This window comes from Marmota monax, unplaced genomic scaffold (genome assembly GCF_021218885.2).
Source record: "Marmota monax isolate L192 unplaced genomic scaffold, Marmota_monax_Labrador192_F-V1.1 WCK01_AAM20220418_F8-fsc00062, whole genome shotgun sequence".
Lineage (NCBI taxonomy): Eukaryota > Metazoa > Chordata > Mammalia > Rodentia > Sciuridae > Marmota > Marmota monax.
In genome coordinates, this window is record NW_026695221.1 from 8,621,199 (window position 1) to 8,644,342 (window position 23,144).

Sequence of the window (23,144 nt, forward strand, 5' to 3'; positions counted from 1 at the left end):
AGAACCCTAAAGAGAGAAATAGAAGAAGATCTTAGAAGATGGAAAAATATACCCTGTTCATGGATAGGCAGAACTAACATCATCAAAATGGCGATATTACCAAAAGTTCTCTATAGGTTTAATGCAATGCCAATCAAAATCCCAATGGCATTTCTTGTAGAAATAGAGAAAGCAATCATGAAATTCATATGGAAAAACAAAAGACCCCGAATAGCAAAAACAATGCTAAGCAGGAAGTGTGAATCAGGCGGTATAGCGATACCAGACTTCAAACTATACTACAGAGCAGTAGTAACAAAAACAGCATGGTACTGGTACCAAAACAGGCGGGTGGACCAATGGTACAGAATAGAGGACACAGAAACCAATCCACAAAACTACAACTACCTTATATTTGATAAAGGGGCTAAAAGCATGCAATGGAGGAAGGATAGCATCTTCAACAAATGGTGCTGGGAAAACTGGAAATCCATATGCAACAAAATGAAACTGAATCCCTTTCTCTCGCCATGCACAAAAGTGAATTCAAAATGGATCTAGGAGCTTGATATCAAATCAGAGACACGCCGTCTGATAGAAGAAAAAGTTGGCTACGATCTACAGTCGGTGGGGTCAGGCTCCAAATTCCTCAATAGGACACCCATAGCACAAAAGTTAATAACTAGAATCAACAAATGGGACTTACTCAAACTAAAAAGTTTTTTCTCAGCAAAAGATACAATAAGAGAGGTAAATAGAGAGCCTACATCCTGGGAACAAATCTTTACTCCTCACACTTCAGATAGAGCCCTAATATCCAGAGTATACAAAGAACTCAAAAAATTAGACAATAAGAGAACAAACAACCCAATCAACAAATGGGCCAAGGACCTGAACAGACACTTCTCAGAGGAGGACATACAATCAATCAACAAGTACATGAAAAAATGCTCACCATCTCTAGCAGTCAGAGAAATGCAAATCAAAACCACCCTAAGATACCATCTCACTCCAGTTAGATTGGCAGCCATTATGAAGTCAAACAACAACAAGTGCTGGCGAGGATGTGGGGAAAAGGGTACACTTGTACATTGCTGGTGGGACTGCAAATTGGTGCAGCCAATTTGGAAAGCAGTATGGAGATTTCTTGGAAAGCTGGGAATGGAGCCACCATTTGACCCAGCTATTCCCCTTCTTGGTCTATTCCCTAAAGACCTAAAAAGAGCATGCTACAGGGACACTGCTACATCGATGTTCATAGTAGCACAATTCACAATAGCTAGACTGTGGAATCAACCTAGATGCCCTTCAATGGATGAATGGATAAAAAAAAATGTGGCATTTATACACAATGGAGTATTACTCTGCATTAAAAAATGACAAAATCATAGAATTTACAGGGAAATGGATGGCATTAGAGCAGATTATGCTAAGTGAAGCTAGCCAATCCCTAAAAAACAAATGCCAAATGTCTTCTTTGATATAAGGAGAGTAACTAAGAACAGAGTAGGGACGAAGAGCATGAGAAGAAGATTAACATTAAACAGGGATGAGAGGTGGGAGGGAAAGGGAGAGAGAAGGGAAAATGCATGGAAATGGAAGGAGACCCTCAGAGTTATACAAAAGTACATACAAGAGGAAGTGAGGGGAAGGGGAAAAATAATATAAGGGGGACAAACGAATGTCAGTAGAGGGAGCAGAGAGAGAAGAGGGGAGGGGAGGGGAGGGGAGGGGAGGGGGGATAATAGAGGATAGGAAAGGCAGCAGAACACAACAGACACTAGTATGGCAATATGTAAATCAATGGATGTGTAACTGATGTGATTCTGCAATCTGTATATGGGGTAAAAATGGGAGCTCATAACCCACTTGAATCAAATTGTGAAATATGATATATCAAGAACTATGTAATGTTTTGAACAGCCAATAATAAAAAATTTAAAAAAAAAAAGAATATGAGCTTTAAATAAATCCCCTAGGTGATTCATATGCCAGCAACCCAGCACTGGGCTGGGCCAAGTACATAAAATAACAGTGTAAACAAGTTTGTAATGTCACTGTTTAAATGGTAAAATCCAATCTGTTCTTAAGTATTGGGAGTTTGTTTTTTTCAAACCACTAGTAAATTAATTTTAAGCATTCTGTTAAATAAAGGAAGTCAAATGTTTTCCCATGGCCCACAGTAAGAAATCCTGTATATTTTACATTGCATTTCAGCATACAGACGGCACGCACATCCATGTGTGAGCAGGTATGTATGTAAATCAATAAAAATTCACAAAGTGATGCAAACTTGTATAGCAGATAATAAAGTAAAAACAAAATCAATATCAAAACTGATGTTTGTATGATTAAATATCAAATAAAACATGGAAATAGATCTACCTCAAAATACAAAAACATTCTCATCCAACCCATACATATTGATCTCGTGACCTACTAATGAGATGCAGTCTGGGTTTTGAAAATCTCTGTGCTTGTCACTGCCCAATAGCTCTGCTTGTTACTCCAGAGAACACAAGCAATTTAAAATAACAAAACTGAATATAAAAAAATCCAAAATTTAGAAAATGTGCCCAAATGATGAGGTGTTAGTGAATTTATGAAACCATTTCAAGTGCTTTGGATAAAAAGAAAACACGCCATTATGATGTTTGCTGTTTGGAGTGCCATTAACTTTGAAAGCTCACTGACAATTTTCTCATTCCCCACCACCATTTTCTTGCTACTGACTATATTTCCTCCTTCAGTTTGAACTCAAGGTTATCAGGTGTTATTTCCTCTGTAAAGACCAGAGTCGAACAGATTCCAACCATAAATGGTGACATAGGCTATAAGCTACTATTCACGTTCCCCATTGGTTGTCCTTTGCCTTTTCTCATTTCTGAGTCCTTTCTGAAAAAAAAAAAAAAGTGACAATACTTTTCTCCTGTCTCTTTGAAACTCTAGAATCCTATTTAATTTTCAATGAAACCAACTCTATCCAAACCAATTACCCTGACCACACAGCCTCTTCTTTTTGCTTCCTATCCAAATGCTTCCTGTGCTTCTGGGTCTGCCCCTCGAATTTGACCCCTCCATGCTGTAAAGTTCCAGGGGGTCACAAACAATAACTTCACCTTGCTAAGTAATGATACAATATCAGAAATGCCACCGATGATGACAATACATTGCATTTATTCCAATCCCTTCTGCAACACCTTAGGATGTTCTGAGCTTACAAAAATACAATATGCTGGAAACTTATTATTTTAGACTGAAAAAAATGGGGAAGTAATTGAGCATTCTTTAAAATCGAATGAGTTAAAGTGTCTTTAAAATATGGACACTTATAATAAAGAAGCTTCATTTGATTTCTTTTAAATACTATTAACAATGAAATCCAGGTTTAATAATCCTGTTGAATAGAGCTTTTAAGGGAACCGCTTTAACATAAATAAATGCTATATACCTAGCATTTCATTGTTGATCCTAAACCAATTTTAAATGCTAGTTTTTATTTAAAAATATGGAAATAGCTAACTTTTATCACATGCTTATTACAGACTGTCACATTTGAGCCTAACAACAGTGCATTATAATTATCCTCACTTGCAAACTGGGGACTGAGACTGAGAGATCACCTGCCCAGAGGAGCACAGCTAATAAATCCTAGGACAAAACTCTAAGTTCTGAAGCCCTGTCCTTAACCCCACTTCACCAAATATTATTTATTTTATTAATTTACTTTGAAATCCCTATAAGACTAAGCTTAATTCCAAACCCTAATGCAAATCATTAGGCATGTAGAAGGAGAGTGGTCAGAGTTGGGAAAATACCACCATGACTGCCTTGGGATGCTGGAAATAAAGGAATGAATTGCTAGAAACGGCTCCATCAGTTTACGTTTGAAAACAATTCCCCTCCAGACCTTTCTTCTCAACCCTTATAAATATTACCAGAGCAATTCTCAGGGGATACCCTTTGCTCACACCTCGCTTTGATTCAGAGGAGGGTCATTTTGAAAGTTGCAGCCAAAGCGGAGGTGCCCTTTGTGAGTCACAGTCCCGAGAAAAATGAACGTGTTTTGGTTTGCTTGGGTATTTTGTTTTGTTTTTGTTTTTAAAAAGTCAAGACCTTTTTTTTCCCCCAGCTCCCCCATAAGTCACAAATAGCTTTTCTTTCAAAGTTCAACCTTGTCAGGCCGTTAATCCTCCACAAGGAAAAAGCACACTGTGATAGGTTTAGAAAGGTTTAGCTTTCAAATAAGGAAGTTATTAACTTTTACATTCCTGTTTGGCCGCCTTCTCGGTGATTCTGGGAATCTCCTGGGAATTAGACACCAAGGCCCTCCCATCATGGAACCCGTAAGCCTTTCATGGCCTCTGTGATCCTCCGCTCATAGTCCTGCAGTCTCCCCAGGAAAAAGACATCCTGGGTGGGAGAAGTCACCACAGACAGCGGGGCAGGACAGGGCAAGCTTCAGAAGGAACACTCAGGGCTAACCAGAATCCTGGGAGGGTGGCACTCTGGCCTGAGGATCCTGGGGATCTTAGAAGATTCTCAAGAACATACTCTTCACGTGGGCTAATAACATAGTTGTGGCCTCAAATGTTCCTTCAGAATCGTTATCCATTAACGAGCATACTGCCAAAACTAGATTTTGCCAGGTAGTTTTGTAAAGAGAATGGAAAAAAGAGGAGATTTTCAGTCAGAAGATCTAGTGTGGAATCTTCATGTATACTAATGCACACTTCTTAAGGTTTTATGAAAATTAAAACAGCAGACATTTATTGAACATCTACTATATGACAAATACTATGCTGTCATCTAATCCCAATAATCTGGGCTGAGGGTATAATTCAGTGGTAGAGCACTTGCCTAGCATGCTTAAGGCTCTGGGTTCAATCCCCAGCACCACAGAAACAATAATAATATTAGGAATCCCAGGAATCCTAGCAGACACATGCTGTTATTAATCTCATTTTCTTTCAAAAGAATGAATTTATTTTCTAGTTAGTACAGTTCAGAAGCACCTCATTCTCTTAGCCTGCCTCAAATCAGATAAGGGGTGGGAAAGCCTCTTGCAAATTCTAAGGGACCCTGCACAAAAGTTGTCTTTCTCAATAAGTGGCATCCTGTGTACAATTCCAGATTCTTAAAATGCGACCTCAGTAACAACTCAGCTGAGGACGAGGATCCATCAGCCACTGACAGGAGACATGCTTAGCAGTGTTTCTTCAACTTGAGCACCCTTCAAGCTAACCTGGTAGGATTCCTGAAACCCCGATGGCCCAAAGATTCTGATTCAGTGCATCTTTGGTGGTGTCAAAGACTCCGCACTAGGGGTTGCAGTGTGGCTCAGCAACAGAGCGCTAGCCTAGCATGTTTGAAGCCCTGAGTTCAATTCTCAGCAACACATAGAAATAAATAAATAAAGGTATTGTGTCCAATGACAACTAATATATGTGTGTGTGTGTGTGTGTATGTGTGTGTGTGTATATATATTTTTAAAGAATATTTAAAATATATATTTTTTTTTTCTAAATGACTCTGCACTTCTCACAACTTCATAAATGAAGCCACTGTTGTTGGCCAGGACCCCATTTGAGAACCTCTACATAATGGTTAACAGCACAGTCTTGAACTCAGAAGTCAGGTCTGCCCCTTGCTGCATTCACAAGCTTATTTGTGTCTCACTGCTCTCATCTGTTAAGTTTAGATACTAGTAAGGTCTACCTTGAAAGCTTCCTGTGGAGAGAAAATAAAATTAGTATAATACACCTAAAGCCCTTAGATTCCCACCTGGGACACAGGAAGCTTAGCAGGGGCTGCTGGACACCCTGTTCCCTATGGACTCAGCTTTGAGTTCAGATTTTGCTTTGCTTGTCAAATCCTGTGAGCATCAAATAGACAATCTTAATTTTGTGTCCTTTTAAAACTGCGATTTCATTTTTCTTTGAAAAGGTGATGAAGTAACACTGGCATCTTGTGATATATCAGTCAGGGTCCCCACAGGAAACGGATGTTACACTCAAAAAGAGGAACTTTCTAGGTGGATTTATTGACAAAGGGACATTTATGTTGTGTGGCAGTTGGGGGACCACAAGGGATAGCACAGTAACCCAGGGCTTAATAATAGTTAAGCTGACCCTGGGTCAGGAGAAGGAACAGGTATTACAGTCCAGTAAGAAAGAATTCTTTAGTCTGAAGCCTTGAAAGCAGCAGTAATCTCTGATCAAAGGACACGACCAGCTCAAGGCTTGCTGACAGGAAGAGAGCCCCAGGAACTAATGTCCTCAACTCACTCTCCTCCCTCCCTCTGTCACCTGCCAGAGCTCTCAGTGACTGAACCTGCATGACAGAGAACCTGGGAACCAGACACATGTGTGTCGACATGTATTATTTACAGATGACGAAACAGAGTCAAACAAAATTTAAGGAGCTTATCCTGTGCTTCCCTGCTTGCAAGTGGGTAGGTAAGCCCAAGCTGTCTCATTCCAGAGCCTATCCACTGAGCGAGAACAGCCAAGGAGGCCTCCAGAGAGAAATAAAAGAAAATGAGATGCATAGTCTTGGTTAGTATAAAAATAAGTACCGTGAGTGGTGGATATTACATAGTTTTGGGATTTAGGGCCTCAGTGACCTCATCTGTCTTGTTAAGTTTAAAAACAAAAATAAAAGGAAACAACCTTATCTGTTTATTACAATTACAAGTTTGTAAAATATGCATATGGTAATTGATTACGTTGGCTATAAAAGGGCATTAAGATGATGAATGATTTTATTTTTATATTCTCCATTTTCTAAAGTTCCATAATATGGTCAGATTGAACTTACATCTTTTTAGCATAAAAGCAATCAAATAAAATTTTTAAAAATAAAGTAATATGAAGGTGAACCAGACAATCTCCAAGTTCCCTTGAATGTTTTATGAGCCTACAATCTCCATGTCAATCTCTCTATCTCTCCTCTTTTAATATTAAAGCAATCCTACAAATACGAATGAAGATCCTCAGAATACACGTCAAGCCTATAGGACTCAAACTTTAGGAAAACTTTGGTGGTGGAAGTGAAATGAGCCAAGTGCAGCGAAATTGCAGAGGAGCCCTCCAGTTTGCACCCTCTGGTTGCATCTGATCCATCTTCTGTAACATTTTCATGACGTTCAGGAAGGTCATGAGAAGGTTTAGAAAGGGAACTGAATAAATTCAGTCTGGGAGAGTTCCTGCTTTGGAGGCATCCCTGGTAGAAGTTTCCCCTGGAGCATCCTTGAAATGAAAGTTGCAATGTCCCCAAATGGGCATCTTGCTCACTAATTGGACATCAATGTAAAAGTCTTGGGAGGAAACTCCTGAGAGGTCAGAGCATGACATTTCACAGATGCCCCCTAAATTAGCCACTGAGCCACTGTAGGCATTAGGTCATCTTCTACAAGTGTTTTTCTCCAGGTAAGTCCAGAAAGCCAAACCCAATGCCTCTGCCATGAAATAGCCAATTGCTCAGGAAGGACTGGATAAGGTCAAGTCTCTGTATTTCTAACTGTGATAATTATAAGTGTCAAAACTATGAATACGGAGGCTAACATAAGGCTATCTGTTCTTGATATGAGTATGACACCTTCTCCCTTGTGTTCTCGCTAGGACAAGTGACATCCATGTGAAAAGGGACTGAGTTCTATTCTTAGCAATGGTGATCTAATCTGGCACATGACCCAGTTTTTCCTCAGCATCTCTGCAGGGCAACAAATCAGTGGTCACTCACCATGTGCTTTGTAGCTCCTCTCAAGCCATGTTTACAGAAGAAGAGTGAGTTCACTCCAGACAGGCAAAGTGTCATCTACTCTTCAAAACTCTACAAGGTCCTCAATGCTAGCCTTTATATTTGGGACAGACAGACGTGAATGTGTTGGGAAACTATTAAAATCTTCAATGTCAGTGCCTCTCACTTATAAGAATACACACCTAGGCCCTCTAACTGATTTTTATGTTCTGATTTTGCATTCTCTTTGTTGTTGTTTTTAGAAAGTCCCCCAGATTGTATACCTTTCAGACGTCACAAAGCCTTAATCCATTTTGTGCATAAATATAAGGATTTTAGACTGTTCTAGGGATCTATAATTCAAACATGTTTAATTGACCAAATGCCAGGATGTGGGCCATCTTGGTCTACACCGGCTGTTATAACAAAGTATCATTCATAGACTCACAAATAGCAAAAATTTATTTCTCATAGCTCTTGATTCTGTAAGTGAAAGATCAGATTCAGTGTCTGGCAAGAGTCCATTTCCTGGTTCAAAGTCCGAACTTAACTCATATGTGTCCCCACATGATGGAAGGAGGGGTCTCTTTTGGCCTTTTATATAAGGCTACTAATCCCGATTCATAAAGGCCCCACCTTCGCGACTGTCACCTCCCAGAAGCCCTACATCCTGATTCCATCCAATTGGGGGTTAGATTTTAATATGTGAATTTGGGGCACACCTGGGATCCAGCCAATCCATGGGCTTCTCCCCTGCTCAATGTGTTCTTCTTAATGTTTCCCACTAGTTCCCCAAGTAGTGTTAAGTAGGTTGAGAAGATGAATGTCGGTCACCTGCATAGTTTAAAGCTGCACTCCAACAATCACAGAGAAAGTAACTGGATTACACAACAGTGACAGGGAAGAAAGGAGGAAGCTGACATGCCCCAGGTCCCATGTTTGGCACAGGGAGCAAGTCCAGCATGGTCGTTAAGAAACTGGGCTTGGGACTGTGTTACTCAAGCCTCAGTCTCTTCATTTATGGAATAAAAACAGTCATGCTTACCTCCTGGGATTTTATGAAGACAAAGTAAGACAGTGTGTGCAAAATGTTCAGTGTCTGGCACACCCTGACTGCTCAGAAAAGGGCAGCTTTGGCCATCATCATGCAAAAAAAAGATAAAAATTCAGGTCATCTCAGCGTGACAGGCAGGGATGCTCTTCTTAGCATCCATCTCCTGTTACTCCTTTGCCCCAACCCATGTTACTATCTTCCATCAGTACCCCACTGCAACTACTAAAACCTCCTAACTATATGAATTGGAAAATATGCCCTAGAATTAAGAACAAAACTTTAAAATGATTTGTTCAAGTTGACACAACAAAAGAATTACACAGCCAGGATTAAGAATTCTTTTCAGAGGGAGCCCGAATAGTTTATTATGCCAGTAACAATTATTTCAGCATGCATTTATTGGGCACCTATTATATACAGGCATTGTCCTTTGATACTATGGGAGAGTGAAAGATATAAAAGATTCCCTACTCTCAGACTTGGAAATACACAAATCTCTCAAAATGAGCCCTTTCTGTGGAATATTAGTTAATAGGTGTGACATGAAAAAGGTGTTCTGCGAACGAATAAATTTCAGAAGCATTGAGTTAAACAAAAGGACACAGATTTCTTAACTATACAGCTTCTCTGAATCTTTACAATGCTAAGCATGCCTTATAAAACTCTGCCAGGAGAAAAATGTTTGCAGCATTTTCCAATTTATTTAACTTACAAAACTCTTTACTAGTGTGTTATCTCATGGGTCTAGTGTTCCAGGAAGACCCTTTGGAAACACTGGATTAGGGAACTACAACAAATACACAAAGGAGTCTCAGAAAGATGAAGTGAAGTCAATATGTCATCAAAGCAGGATCAGATAGAGAGAGCAAGTATTCAAGTTAGTAAGATTTTGGAAAGGCACTAGGGGGAGGGGTGGTTTAAAACAGACATCCAAGGATGGATCAGAAGTTGGTTGATTGATGCACCAACAAGAGGATTCCATGTGGCATGTCTAGCATAAAGGAATAAGGCCAGGAATGTGAGACAGTGGGTTGGCTCCATTGGATTGGCTTATAAATGTTTGCGGATAATGCAAGGAGAGTCAGAGAGAGAGAAAGGGTAGAGCCACGATATGACGCAGCGCAAAAGTACAGCAAACAGCCATTGGAGGTGACTGGGCAGGGGCTGATGTGCACTTCAGAAAGAAAATTCTAAGAAAAATGTGAAGCCTGGATGGGAGCCGGGAAAGTTAGGAGGTGGGAAGACCAGGCAAAGGTTATCTCATTAATCTCTACAAGAAGTAATCTGTCCTGAACTGAGGCGGTGCCAACTGGGAAGCTGAGACTGAAGCATTCTAAAGAGAAATATTTTAGAGATAAAATCTAGGTGATTTGACAGCTTGCGTATGTTTGATCATATTGAGTGACATCTTTTTATAGTCATAAGTGGTCAAGTCGTGCGTGTTGTGTTTAAGAGACTGAACTTAGCTTATGTTATTCTCTGTTAGCATGGCGTGGACTAAGAGGAAGATGACAAAATTGCTAATGGAGAGGAATATAAATTCTCACCACAAAAGACTTCTCTGGGAGGAACCAAAGGACAAGACCATCCTCTGATGCTCCGAAAGGCGATTCTTGGGTAAAACTGACCAGGAGATAGAGCTGAGATCCAAAAAGGGTTTCTCTTCCTTGACACTTTTGACTTGTCAGAGGACCCCCTGAAACACCACTCACTTAAAATTCAAGGTTCTGCCATCCAAAAACCATATTTAAAATCGTTCCCCACTCTGAACCTAAACAGGACCTTTAGGCAATTAAAGCCCCAGGCCTCTGCTGTCTTGCAGACTAATTGGACAAGGTACAGCATGTGCTGCTGGGAGTCTAATTGTTCAGAGGGGCAGCAAGCTCTCTCAGGTCTCCTGACCTGGATTCCACAGCCCAGAGACAGCTCACCCACTGCTGTCTCTGGTGAGCAAAGCTGAACTGAGAAGCCCTGTACTTCATCCGTCATATGGAGACCTTGCTGCCCCATACTGTGGGTGGCAGATGTTTTCCTCCTTAATTGTTGAAGATTAAGATTTGCAAACCAGAACATAAAAACACTTCCCCCAGGCAATTATGGCCAATCAAATCACAGGCCTTAGGAAGAAAGATGATAACTATGACATCCTCCCTTCTTGTGAGTAAATAGCCCTCCCCTGAGTTTATTTGGTCCCATATGGATTTGACTTGCCTTCTGAGCCCATTTTTCTCTCCAGTTATCTATGCCAGGAACTGTGGTGTATGCCAGAGTAAGGAGGCTAGATGCTTTTGTCCTTGGAGAGACTGAATTGTCATGCACTCATTTATTGAAAACTGTATCTATTTATCTCTCTACCTATCTACTCATCCATCTACAGTTTCAACATCCCAGTGCAAAGCACTATGCTAGATGCTGTGAGAAATAAAAGTGGAAATATAAGTGTTCAAAAGATCACATCTAAATGACAGAAGTCATCTTTGAACTGTACTTACAGCCTAGAAAGGATTTTAACAGTCAAACATGAAATAGAGAGAGAGAGAGAGAAATAGTATAATAGTACACGAGTAATTAAAAGTCATATTTGGGATCCGGTATAGTAAATCAGATTGAAGGTATCAAACGAGTAATTATATGCAGTTTATGCCTGAATTGTGTGAACAGATGAATAGATGGATCTCGGATTATTTGCATGACTGATAAAACAGTAATAACTCTATTTATAGTTTATGAAAAAATTGAACCCTCTAAAAAGGTTGCAAGGAATTAACTTGGTTGCAGAACAATGTGCAAAATCAAATTAGAATTTAAAACACACCCACATATACATACAAACTCTAATTGTCCTATAAAAAGAAAGAATTGATTTATCAGCAATTGTTCTTAATTAGACAAGTCCACTCTGCTGTCTGGCTACCCAGCTGGCAGACACAACAATCTTCACACATCCACACTTGGCAAAAAGTAACTGCAGTTCATTTTAAATCTCCATTTGTTTTGGAAGCATGTACACACACCCCTTTGGATATAACAAAATATGTTCTGGATGATAAATATTAGTTGATTAATGTATGCAGGACTGATTATAATAACTGTTTAACAAAAAATTATTTGACTATTGTTAAATCTTAATAAATGTTTTAAATAATAAATTGGCCCATATTAAAGGCTCGCTATTAGCTCTCTTACTTGTTATTAGCCACTAACATAATTCCCTGGATTTAATATGGTATTTATAATTGCTTATTTTCACAATGGTTACTTAGACCTGGTACTGTATCTTTATTCTTCCAGATTGTCTGAGTTCATTTCTAATATTAACAATGACTTCTTTTTCTACAATTTTCATGACCTCTACCCAAATACGGCTGCACAATTGGGGTCCTTCAAAGAATACCTACTTAAATGAAGAATCTGCTTCCAGATTCTCCCCAGGCTCTCATCTTTCTAGGACATGGCTTTGACTTGGTCTCCATTTCAATGGTACTTCAGAAAGTACTGAAACCTGTGACTCCCCAGAGTGATGGACACCTGTTGAAGGGACTTCCTGCATGGGACTCATCATCAAGGTGAACTTATCCTCAGTCTCATTTTAATGAGGAGATTGAAGGCACACTTGACAAGAAAGAATCTGAGGTACCCCAGCACAGCAAGGGGTGGATGGTACATGTGTCCCACAGTGCTAGATCCCAGCACCCCATTGGAGCATCTTTTCCACTTGAACCCTCAGAACAGGGCTTGGCTCCTTTAAGAACCTCCTGGGAGAATTCAATAATTGTCTCTGTGGAAAGTACGAGTTCCCCCTAGTGCAGCGTGATAAATCATGGATAATAATAGCTCTTTCCAAAATAATCCTTAGGCAGAAGCAAAATCCAACCGAGAAGGTGGTTCTGAGTCAAAACGTGGGACCTGGATCTGTCTTTTATTTAGCTCTATAAATACATTGAGTGCTTCCTTTGTCACTGCTGTTGACATAATGTGTTATTATTACTATTCAACTATTATTGCCTTAATGTCTGTATTTTGATGTCTTTATAACCTGATAGGGCTTCACCCAATGGGCCGATTGTCCACATTTAACCCTTAGTCTTCTGCTGATCATAGTATGGCTTCAAACCTCTCCACTTTTAACACAGAGGATCAGAACCATACTTTAGAGAGGATTCTAGAAAAAACATCTTAGTGTGAGTAGAGCAGATTCTAAATTTCCCTGATTTCTCCTCCGTGATGGCAGGAATTATTAAAAGTAGGATCTTTTTCTTTCCAACATAATTCCCATAATATTTGCTACATCATTTTCATAGTGTAAGAACAAATTGAACTTTTTATGCCAATACACAGGAACCCTGGGAATGATTTCCACCACTGTTTTATAATTATAACTCATCATCCTGTATTGGCCAGGACTGTGATTTAATCGGCAGAGATCTGAAATTTTTACCAGGACAGTGTATAGGCTGAGTGATTCATTACTCTGTTTGCAGGAGTGATTCTTAATGGAAGCCACAGCATTCTTCAGATGGCCTGCACCCTACCCTGAAGGCACCTGTGATTATACATTTCTGCTTACAAAATTCTACCTATTCTCTTGGGAATAGATAATTCATGTCCAAGCACAGAGCACTTTAATCATTAAACCTACGTTTCCAAGACCCCAGGTTATTACCTTATCCACAAGTTTGTGCCTTACTTCTTTTGATTTATGGAACAAACCAAAATCATAATTCTATTTTAAAATATCATAAGGCAGATTGCTTCGTTTTCTTCCCTTAGAGTGTAATTATTCCTAATTCCACAATTACTTTGCAAAGTGACAGTGTAGTGATTAAGATCGCTCGCTTTTAGCAAATTTTTCTTATCACCAAACTCTATAAAAATTTAACTTCCTCCAAAATTATGACGTTTTGGGGTAGCTTTTATTAGACAATTTTGGGACTTGAAAATTCTTTGTGACTGGTTCCCCCATACTCTTGCACATATATAATTATAATTAATTGCTTCTCTGCACATTTCCCTTTTCTCTGGAAGCAAAGAAATAGTTTTTGGAAAAATAAGAACAGTGGGGAAAGTGGGGAGGGGCCACTTTCTTTGTTAATCGTGCAGGGCTGACTGCCTATCTAGTGTACAGTCAGCATTTCAATCAGCCCATCTTTTCAAGTTGTGGCTCTGAACAGCTAGAATGTGCTACGGAGACATAGGCCAAGATGAAAAGCCATGGCATTGTGTGGTGGCTTCAAAACTAGCAATCAGTCACATGGGCACACACTCACGCACACACACACATACACTAGAACTAGGAATTAAACTCTCCCAGGGGCTGTCATTATGCTGAAGGATATGTGTTTTATAAACTTGTGAGTTGGTAAACCTATGCTCTTGACCTTCTCTAAATCCCAAACCAGGTCTATACCCCAAGTCAGGAAAACCAATTGCTTGATCCATCAGGTATGTGTCTCCTGGTGACCCCATCATTGATCTTGCACACTTATGGTTTAAAAAAAATCAAGCTACAAGTCCCAGAAGCCTCACTCCACTGTAAACCTGTGATTGAGGCTGAGAAATAGGTTGAGCTCTCCAGGCATGTGTCCAGAGCTTGTAGCTATCAGAGAAATAGATTCACATGGTCATTAGCTTTCTCCCATTACCACAACAGCATCAGTCTCTGTTTTGGGACAGTTGTGGCAGATTAAGACGAGAACCATACTTGCTAAGCCAATTACAATGGAAGACTTGCAGGAAAATATACAGCTTAGCATTTGATGGCAATCAGAGAGATGAATAATTCCTCTTACTGGGGTCTCTTAATTATCTGGGATTCAACAGAGTCTGGTTAACCTTCCCTTCATTATTTTTGACCCCTGCTTTCTGACTTTGGACAATGGAATTTGAAGCTAAAAGCTGGATGAAGGGCAAGGAACATATCTTCAGACTATTTCCAGGAGGAAGTACAGAGAGCTTGGGAAACTTGTGTTTTAGCAAGCCAGAGAGGTAGATAATAATAGCCTACTGATGTGTGTGTGTGTGTGTGCGCGCGTGCGCGGGCGCGCGTGCACTCGCTCATGTGTATATATCTTAAATGCGCTAAGTGCTTTCTAGACATTAGCTCATGCAGCCTCTCAGTTCTCTGGTGAGGCAAGTGGAAAGTTTTAATACCTATTTCACATGCATTAAATATCAACAACAGAAGTATATGGTGTAAAACCTCAGAGAAAGTCACAGTGCTGAGGCATTTACCTTGACAAGCTGACACCTACTGTGTGCGTCAAGTCGTCCTCCATGAAATAAACATACTGGGGAAATGGGAGATAGGCTCCTTCTTCCTATCAAATGCTTTTAGAGCAAGAAATACAGCAATATATGGACATAAAACAATTAGAGGACAAAATAGGACCACATACCACCTGTTGTGACAGTTAGGAGATGGAAATCCTCATGCTGTGGGCCCCAAGGCTGCACCTTGGTAGGAGACTATTGCACCTTTGTTTTTCCTTTTTTTTTTTTTTTAGTGCGACAATGAAAGCCACTTCGGATGTGCTGCTCCTCTATAGGTTTGATGCTGTGACTTCTATTTGATCAGGAAGACTTTGGCGGTTTTCTTTTTGAGACCTGCTCTCAAGACTTGATCCCCTTTGGAGTGCGCCAGCCCAAGCACCACAAGGACAAATGTATGTCCTGGGAGCGGCTAATGACCTAGCAGAGATGCAATTGGCACCCCTTGATGTTCTGGAGTGGGCAGCTGATGGCCTCCAGATGGGAGGGCGTACTTCCTCCCGTGACCTTGCCTGCCGCGGTTCTTCCATTAATGGGCCCGTGGGTCAAACCAAGAGACAAAGGTGGCCGGCGCCTCCTTGCCACCCTCGGCCTTCCACCTCAAGGTTGCCGAGGGGAGCCCCAAGGGCCCAGCTGGGCGGGGAGAGGCGTTTCCCCCTGTCTCTCTGTCAAAAAATAAAATAATAATAATAATAATAAAGTCGATGATGAGAAGCCCATTATGGCTGGAGGGCGAAAATAACATTTTCATGCTAAAGTCCAGATGAGGCATCAAGACATCTTCCAATAGAAAATGATGAACTTGCACATCAGGAAGTGCAAAGACTATTTAATCAAAGCCTTTAAGAAGATCAAACCTAATCATAAGATGTTAAAAAAATATATAAAAGCAGATAAGAGGAGGTTTGGGCTGCATGACTAGAATCTGAAAATCAGAAAAGAGCCTTTTAGGTCCTTTCACAACAAGAGAAATATGTCATTTTTTTTTCTCGCTCAGCAATCCAATTTATTCACCACAGTGGGTACGAGATGGGACTTAAACAGCATGGCCAGTCAGACAGCCCAGAGGACCAGAGTGCTCTCTCCCATCCTCACTCTCCAGAGGGTTTGTTATTGACTATCCCTGTTTCCCTATTTTGATTCGTTTTATATATGAATTTGAAAAGAGAGGGAGAATAGAGAAAGAAAAAACAAGAAATGCAGGGGACCCTGTGTTCCACAGCCTCCAGGTTCAGACCTTCACTCTTATGACGAGGTTGGGATCAGCTTCACAGAGGGCCCTGTGTGGACAGTGATGCTGGAACACCAGGGAAACTCTTAGGGAACACGGGTGGAAACAGCACAGTGAGGGCACGATCCAGGACTTAAGGTAGGTTGAGGTTTTAAAGCCAGGGACGCTGGCATTTCTTGTTATCACTAAAAGTTTGCCAGTGTGGTCTTTGGTACCATGGTCATGTATATTGTGAGCAGCCTACCTCAGGAAGTGATTAACACCAACGGCTACCACTCAGAATTTGCCATGGACCACCTATAAGCTAAGCACGTTCATGAGTTAGACCTAATTATCTCAACAACCCATCAAGATAGGCTTTACTTTACCTCACTTGGTCCAGAACATTTAAGCAATTCAATCTCAATCGTAAAACTGAGGGAAAACAAGAATCCACCTCAAAGAAGTATAATTACAAAGTCTTTGCCTTTTTACTTACCGAGCAATCAATTCTCAACTCTTTTCAAATATGAGGACCCTTTTCAACATTGGAAAGAAAAAGAAAAACAATTCTAGAATTTTTACAGAAAAGTGGTTGTGTTTTCATGTATGCCGCCTACAGGCAGAAACTTGGTACATACCTGCAATTCATAAGCCCTTAGCAATCTCTCCATAGCCCTAGAGACTGCCATCTCTCATCACAAGGGACCTACTCTCCAAATCATTTTGAGGAAAGCAAGTATGTTATGGCGGAAGCTGAGAACCTTCTAGCTCTTCTGGTGCTCACCAGGAAAAACTGGGATGCAGTCAACTGGCGAGCAGAGCAAAGCTGTAGCAGCTACCCCATCTTTCCTGGTACCCCTTCAAGTTCCTTGCCCTTTTGTCTCGTCTTCTTCCTCCAACATGTGGCCAGAAGACTGTTTTTCTACAACTTACTCTACAGGCTCCCTTGATTAAGGCAACTGCTGTTGTTGAATCAGATTTCAACCATAATAAAAATCATGCAGTAATTTCCCAGGCCTCTCGTGCCTATAAGAAATGACTCTGTACAGTTGGGTGCATGTAAAAATACATAAAATAGAACAAGGCATATATAAGAGTATCAGTCAGTGTTTCAGTGCTGTGACCATGGTACCCAACAGGAACAACTTAGAGGAGTAAAAGTCTATTCTGAGCTCACAGTTTCAGAGGCTCAGCCCATGGACATCCAACTCCATTGTTCTGTGCCCAAGGTGAGGCAGAGCATTATGGCAGAAGGGCATGGTGGATAAAGCTGCTCAGCTCATGGCAGCCAGGAAGCACAGAGCAAGAGGAAGGAACCAGGGGAAAAATATATATACTCCCCAGGAGCACAACCTCCAATGTCCTATTTCATCCAGCCATGCCCTACCTGCCTACAGTTACCATCCAGTAAATCCATTCAAATTACTAATACATCAACTGTATCAAACCAATGATTAGGTCGGGGTTTTCATTATCTAATCATTTCCCCTATTATACTAACTCAGGAGTTTTAGGGGGATACCTCATATCCAAACCACAATAATAAATAATATATATATTACCCACATACACAAAATTCATATTAATAGTACTAATTACCATAGCCCAAAATGTAAAGATGTGTTAAGGGGGTTGAACAAAATAGGAATGGCAGCCATATGAAGTTATTTGAAGAAATTTTACTGATGAAAGCAAATGAGTTATAAGTTGATTTTGCAAGGCAGACAGAGAAGACAAAAAAACATTCATCTGATGAGAAATAATCAAGTAGTAGTGAATCAGGAAAAATAAAGGACATGAGTTTTGATATGTTTACATTTAATTGAAGACAAATAAATAATTCATTTTTTCAAAAGGAAAAAATCCCTAAAGCACACAATGTAAGGCCTTCTATAAAAGGCATTGCTGAGTTTTATGCTTTGCATGACCTTTTTCTTTCTTATCACCTCCCCAGGGAAAGGACTATTCCACAGTGAAAGGAAAAAGACCGAGGACAAATTCTGGGCTCCTGCCCTCCCTTGGCTTCCGCTTCAGCTTCTAAGCCCAGGTGAGACCAGCAGAAGAACCAACTTGGGGTGCCCATTTGTACCCCAAGGTTGCTTTGAAAGATGCAGGTATACCGCCTCATACCTGGAAAAGGAAGAGGTGGACATAGAAATGGCGTACCATCTGCCTGTGCCTCTCTGTCTATCTTTCTCTTGCTCCAATCTGTGGGTGAGAGCAGATGGTGAGTCACCTTTGGAAGGGAAGCAGTCTGGACTGGCCCTGCACTTCAAGAGCAGTGTAGTTTGTCCCTGGTACCTGGGCTATAGATGATAGGGACCTCTGCAACTTTGGGGTAGTTATTCTCACTCTCCTAGGAAAATGTAACTACTCACTTTTGTGATCAGCAAATATACCTGAGTGCTCCCAGCACTTGAAGACTTTCAGCAAGAAGCCCTCACTACTTTCAGGAAGTTGCCTTTCATCTTCTCATATCACATATACCTCATCGGACTCACTCAGCGATTATAGATCCAAATCCTAAGGGGAAGCCATTAGCACAACGGTGACCAGAGTGGGGAGTGGTGGATACCAGCACACTCAGGCACAGTTCTTCACAGCACTTCTTTCTACTTCCTCATCTCATCAGCTAGATCTGACTTGGGGAGAGAATGCTTCCCAGGTTTTCTGAGTAACCTCTTTGCATTAAACCCTCCCACATTCATGATCTCCTTAAATCCTTACCACAAGCCTTCAGGGAAGATAGCATTATTATTCTCCTTACTTTATCAAGGAGGAAATTACCTTTGCCTAAAATCCGACAGCCAAGAGGGGTTTGATTCCAGGGCAGCTCTGTGTGATCCAAGCCCCAGACTCTGTACCACTGCATGTTCTGAAGACCAGAGCACTGATCCCAGAACAGAGTTGGCATTAAGAAAAGTGTGCGAGACGCCTGGCAGAAAACACTGTTGGGAACAGAGTGCCTAAGAAGTGTCAGTTTTATGTGAAGCATTCAGCATAGGTGGATCCAGATCATGAAGGCAGAACTGGCCCCTGAGCTAAAAAGATGAAGCACAGAATAGTGAGACCATCTCCAGCATTATTCTAGAAACATTGTGATGTCTTGTTGGGTAACCACGACGCCCTTCTGGCCCAGGGCTAATGTCCTTTTGCTGTGAGCAAGAGAGCTAGAGAAGCAGTAAAGTTTGACCTTGGGTTGCCCCTGCACCCATCTCACTATCTGTCTTTCCCTGCAACTCCTTCTTGCTGCCATTGTTTTAAAGATACAGGCCCAGGAATATCTTTTTCTATGTGTTTGTTGCCAACCATTTAATTTGATTAGAGGTTCTTGGTCTTTGTTTTTGTTCTTCTCCTAACCTTGGCTCTCCTTTTCATCCTTCTCAACATTGCCCCTTTTGCTTTCTGTAATATTCCCCAACTTCTTGCTCTAATTTCCTATCTACTTTTCTCTCCTGAGAGAGAAAGAGAACAAAAGAATGAAAATGGGAGCCATCCTTTGCATATCCCTGAATGATTCATTTATTTGATTTTTTTCATTACATTCTTTGAATGAACTTTATAAGATCTATGGTAACTAGATACCCCATTTGTGTCAAATGTTCTTTTGATATGTTAGCACTGTCTAAATAAGCATTTCAGAGCAACTTCGTTCCTCTTTCTTTGGTTCACAAATCTGGTGGTTGGGTTTCCAGCTGCAGAGAAGAAAAGAAAGAGAAAAGAATATTTGCAGTAAGGCCAGACACACAGAGAACAAGTCCTCGTCCATTTCCTGGGTTATTCAGGCCTTTGTACTCTATTGGGAGAGAGGAAAGTAGACAGCAATTTTCATCTTGTGTAAACACACACACACACACACACACACACACACACTTCACAGAATCTGGGAACGTCAGAGTTGGAAAGGTTGGAAAATATGTAAACCAGATCATTCACATTAGAGATGCAGAAACTAAGATGAGAGAAGCAAAGTAATTTGTTAAGATCATAAAACCAGTCAATGGTTAACCTAGGACCAGAAGGCATCTGTATTCTTTCTACTGACCCATCGAAAGATGGAGCTCTGAATCTTTCTGACTTCTACTTTAGTAACCATTTTTTGGTTCTATTATCCATGAGCTCATCTGAAGTCTTCTTGAAGCTATTTCTGTTTTCAGTGTCATGCTCCTGAGCAGAGTCTGAAGCTGCAGGGATGGAGGGAAGTGGGAATATGAAGGGGTTTATTTTTGTGCTCCTCAGATCCCTGACCTCTTTCCTGCAGAGGGAGTCAGAGGCCTTACAACACAGGAGAGAGATTTTGAGATGAATGGTTTTGTTTTGGGAGGGGCCTCAGGGCAAGGTGTTCACTAGAATTTCCCAGGAAATGAACTATCATTTCCCCCAGAAGTGAGTTTGCAGCAGACCCATAGTAAATCTACTCTGGTCCTGGACACCTGTCTAGTTCTCACATCATAAACCTAGATGTGTCAGTTGGGAACTCAACATACCTCAAAATTCTCACTGACGCATGTGAGTCCAAACTGCCCAACTAACTCTAAATATCGAGGAAACCGCTTGCTATTTTTTCTCCAGGGCAAGTTCATAAGAGAGTCAAGAACACAGCACAAGGGTCCAGATTCTTGAACAATGAGCAAGTTCTGGCATGGTTCAAGAACAGGTCTCTCTGCCTTGGTCAGTGTTTCAAAATGGAGACACTTTCAAATGTCTCTTAAAAAATCAAAAGTAGGGAAAAATCCTCTTTTTAATCATCTCAGCCCCCTCCTGTTAATTTCCCAGTCATGGTGGGCCTTTCATCCTACCCTCCTGTTTGATATAAAAGGGCCTGGATCTTGTGGAGAAAGGATAGGAGGAAGCAGATAATCACAGGCCTTTGGACTGGATTCTTTCCATTTAAACTACAAGATACTAGCTGCTGGCAGGATTAGCATAACTAAAGGAGCCTATGATGCAAAAACTGGGGTGACTGGGGATGAGAAAGGCCATCTAAATGTGGTGGGGGGAGATGCTACCATAAAGAGAAAATGACAGCTGGTGCCTTGGGGAAATGAACAAAACTGTTCCCTTTCTTCTTAAGGAAATTATCCTTTCAACTTTGCTCTGTCTTCTCCGTGACCACTTAGAGGAAGGAAGGCTCCCAATCTGCATTTAAATGGAAAGATTTCAGGAAGCACAGAATAGAGCATAGGCTTTTCAGCACTCTCCCCCCTGAAGGAGAAGGCCTTAGATGCATTAAAATTGACAGCTGCTCTCTGCAAATGCTGAGGGCTACACTCACCCATTTCCAGCGGCTCTGATAGGCCAGGGGCTTTTGCGGGTTGGTTTCTCAGACGACAAGGTCCTTTGCTCTAAGGAAAGTATCACATGCTGCTGTCTGGAAATCTACCATTCATTTTAATGGAACTTCTTCCTGTGTTGTTTTGATCTGTTTTTGAAGTACAGATGTCCCAGGAGAAGTGATACAACTCTAAACTGCTATCAGTCATCTCTATCTAGGTAGGCCTGGAAGCTTTGAGAAGAGAGTTTCATTCCTTCGGCAAATATTTTAAAAGCAAGAACTGCCAAATACACTGGAATAATGTCGGGGAACCTGATGGTGAACAAGAAAGTTTCCCAGCCTAAAGATGTTCACATCCCACGGGTTTCCCTGCTTAGGAAAAGGGAAGAGAGCAGGAAGTGGAAAGAGAGGGAGAGAGAGAGAGAGAGAGAGAGAGAGAGAGGGAGAGAGAGAGAGAGAGAGAGGCTGAACTCTGTGGAAGGATGGGAGGACCTGAAGCTGGGGACATGGGCCTTTATGACATTTTTATGATTTTCCTTTGTGGTGGGAGGGTCCTGTCTGATAGATGGCTTCCTGTTTAACTTCTGGGGATATACCATACCTCTCTGTTCATTCGGGTGTCAGAGAGAGCAAGGAAGAAGGGAAAAGAAACCATTAACCCACAACAGGATTTTTAAAAATTCTAAATCTCTCCCCCACAATCCCCACCCCCGCCCCAGGGCTGCTTTGCTGCTAAAAGCAGAGTCCCATCCTCTTATTCAAATCTCCCCTCCATTTTGCTTGGTCAGCATGAAAAAGACTGAGGGGTGTGCTTTTTCATTAAGATGTTTCTATTTCTGACAGGCCCCCGGGTAGGTCATAGGACAGACTTCTCTGTCCAATGCTGAATGATGGTCCTCCCCACAGGGTCTGTCCTAGTAATGACTTCTGCAGCTGGCACTTGACAACCAGCACAGTCTGGGGGCCAGGGCCTTCTGATAAACCCCTCTAAAGGTCTGTTGGAAACCTTGAAAGTGCAAGCACACGGACAGAAGGGGTGTTTTGGTTTGAATCTGAGGTGTCCCTCAGAAGCTCCTGTGTTAATGCAGGAACATTCAGAGGCAAAATGGTTGGATTATGAGAGCTGTAACCTAATCAGTCCATGCTGGTTTGAATAGACTCATGGTAATGAGGCAGGTGGGTGTGGCTGGAGGTGTGTCCTAGAAGAGTTCCTCTTCCCTTGCAGCCCCTTCCCCTCTCTCTGTTTTACTGTTGCCATGAATGAAGCCTTGCTTCTCCACCACACCTTTCTGCCATGAGGTTCTGTCTCACCTTGAACCCAGAGCAATGGAGCTGGTCCACCATGAGCCTCTGGAACTGTGAGCCAAAATAAACTTCCTCCTCTAAGTTGTTCTGGTTGGACATTTTGGTCACAGAGACAAAAAGCTGAGTAACCCAGGTGGGCTGTGAACAAAGCAGGTTTGTGTGAAAGAATCCTGGTAAATACTCCACTTCCAGAAGAGATGAATCGGGGTTCCCTGAGGAAGGAGAGATACTGTTTCCAACCACGTGGAAAATTCACCAAAACAACAGACCCATCATAACAAGGCAGGCTTCTCATATCACCGCATTTGTCC